Source organism: Pinus tabuliformis, chromosome 2_1 (assembly GCF_031772625.1).
Source record: "Pinus tabuliformis cultivar Carrire ecotype Pingquan chromosome 2_1, CPIR1, whole genome shotgun sequence".
Taxonomy (NCBI): Eukaryota; Viridiplantae; Streptophyta; class Pinopsida; order Pinales; family Pinaceae; genus Pinus; species Pinus tabuliformis.
The window spans coordinates 305,096,391-305,099,376 of NC_142299.1; positions in this window are offsets into that span (position 1 = coordinate 305,096,391).

Consider the following 2,986-nt stretch of genomic DNA (forward strand, 5'->3'; position numbering starts at 1 on the left):
GTAGAGGATGAAGAAGAAGTAGAGGAAGAAGATGGTGATTTAGGGGTTGATGAACTAGTTGGAGGTGAAGGAGGAGATCTCTTGAAAGACTTCAAAGGAGTCTTAAGAACTAACTTTGGGACCTGTAAAGGAATACCTTCTTTTGTTTCAAAGAGAGGATTGGTATATATAGAGAAGGTCTCCTCAGATTGTTTAGAAGAAGAAGCTTCAGGTCAGTGAAAAATGGAAGGAAATGGATAGGTGGTAGGGGATATGAAATCTGTGGGTTTATATTCTGGTAGATTAATGCCCAACTTAGATTCAGTTTTAGGTGATTCTGGTGGTAATGTGGGTATTGGATGAGATTCTAATGAATGAATAAGGTAGGCTGACTTAAAATCAACTCCTCTATTTAGAAGTTCAACAACCCTAGGTGATAAATGGGAGTAATCAGGATCAGATGGGATATTACTATAGGGGTCAAATGATTCTAATTCTTCGGACTATAGGACTGAAGAGGAAGAAGAAGATGGATGGTGTCCCCTTTTAGAACGACTTTTCTCAGAAGCCTTTCAGGATCTGACAAAGGACTAACTATGTCAGCTTCTGAACAAGATCTGGTATGTTTAAAAGGTGCCAGCTTGGGAGTGTGGAGTCGCCTAGGTGAATGATTTTAACCTTTCTAAATCCTTTAATCACCTTAAAGGAAAAGAATGAATGAATATCGTTGTCCCAAGGGAAACTTAAATGAAATTCGAATCCCCAGCAGCGGCGCTAGTTTGATGTTGTACCTCTGAGATAGTAGTAGGTCAGCTACCAATGCCAGAGCATCTAAAATAATTGTTTTGGGGCTTTTGGTTTTAGTTTTGGAAGACCAATGAATGAAGATAGATTTACAATTGAGATACTTAATCCTTTGGATAATATTAATATCTCAGCAAAGGGCTGCTATAAAGCTTTACACAGTGATATAGATCAAAATAGTGGTGAGAAGAAGACAAAAAATAATATGATTATCACAATTTCCAGACTGTAAAACAGAACAATCATAAGTAGGAAAACCTTCTAAACTACGTTCCAAAGATTCAAGACAATATACTTAAGCTTACAAAAGATGTTGATGATTTATTGATTAGAGGGGATTAGCTAAACAGACAATTCATTAATCCATTCTCTTAATAGATGATCACTTCAGGAGCTTATAGGAATAAATTGAGACACAATTATTCCTACCTAGATATCTCTATAAGTCATAAGCATATGAAGAAAAACATAATGATTGATAACTGGAAAAACTTACAGGATAACACAAACTGTGTAAAACCAAATTCAGAATCCTCTGCTTTGTATTAAGGTTCCAGAAAGACTGAGTACATCAAGTGTCTAGAAAAGCTTCCTTCAAAGGTGCAACCAGGTTCAAAGTAGAATGAACAGTCACAACTTAACAAGCAATGAACAATGAATCTTGAACTTCGAACCCATAATAACTCGAGAAGAGAGTTATTTATACAATAATGAAACTAAGAAAATATCCTAAAACTGTTTAAGATTTATTCTAGGAAAGGAAAAGATCTTCATGCAAGAAGATAGGGGCAGCTATTGAACTGCTTCTTGTTGTCCCTTTTATTCAGGTTGTGCTGGCTTTGTTGTTTGATATTTTTCCCTTTAAGCTGCTTGATTGTTTGTATCCTTTACGCTGGTTGATTCCTTCATTTGATCTTTCATCTGATACTCTTTAAACTCTGTGAATATCCTTTGACCCTGTTGAGTAGCCTTTACTGTGTTCTTTTTACCTTTATTGTGCATTTAAGGTTTTTACTGTGTAAAACAGTAAATCCTTTTAGATTTTATGTGACATGGTAAAGTAATTTGATATGATCTTCATATTTGTCTTCTAACTGTATGCATGCTTTTTTCTTTGTAAGCCTGGAACAGGAGTCTTTACCTGCAAAACACAGAAATTGTTAAGAAAAACATAGGTGATAGAGAAGGTCGTCAATGGCTTTATTGAGCTTGAAAGGATATTGGAAGGAGTCCAAAGCGTATCGGAAGGTAAAACAATGGTTTTATTGGTCGCAGAGGCTTATGGAGGCTTTACTGTGAAAACAGGCAAAACAGAGCAAAATGGTGATTTTTTCGTTTAAACAGAAAACAGTCTACTTTTTGAAATATGGCGCAAAGTGAACAATGGCTATTTTGTCGTTATGTGGGAGGTGGTTTTGGTTTTCATCGCACCGCTTATGAAGCGCAGGCGGTTTTGGGAGGGGTCACCTGATATGGTCTAGAGCCTGACACGTAGCAAGGGGAGGTCGGTGGAATACCGCTTTTCGGGTGGGTAATGCCCGTATAGAGAGCCAACCTGAAATCGCTGAGGGCCGTTGGATATGAATGCACGTGATCGGACAGTGGTGGAGCAAAAGAGCAGTATGGAGGGGCCAACGATTAATTATGGCAGTATGGGCTTTATTATGGGTTAAAACTGAGATTAGCGGTTAAAATGGAGGTTTAGGTTGACTTTTTGTTTAAATCATAAAAGCATTTTAACAAAGAGAACCTTTGCAAAACACGGTATGGCGGACTTGAAAAAGTATGAATTCGGGCGGATAATGATATCGGGTCTGGTTTCATCGCATATCGCATTCTAGCAAAGGAAAGGCCCATCACAAAGGAATGCGATAGGGGCTGGACGCGACGTGGGAATAAATCATGGATAACACTGCGATTGAGTCCGGGTTTCCATCGCATATCGGAGATCGCAACGGCGGAGGGTTAACGCTTTTAGCCGGGACTTGCGATGAGGAGCGGATGCGATATGGCAATGAATTATGATATATATTGTGTCGGGTCCGGGTCCGGGTCCATCGCGCATCGCATATCGCAATCGGAGGAGAGTGGATGCACGTTGAAAGGTTGCGATCCGCCAATATTGCGATATGTTATGGAAATACATAGTTTTATAATAAAACTTAAGGTTTCGGGATATTTTAATAAAGTGAGTTAATATATA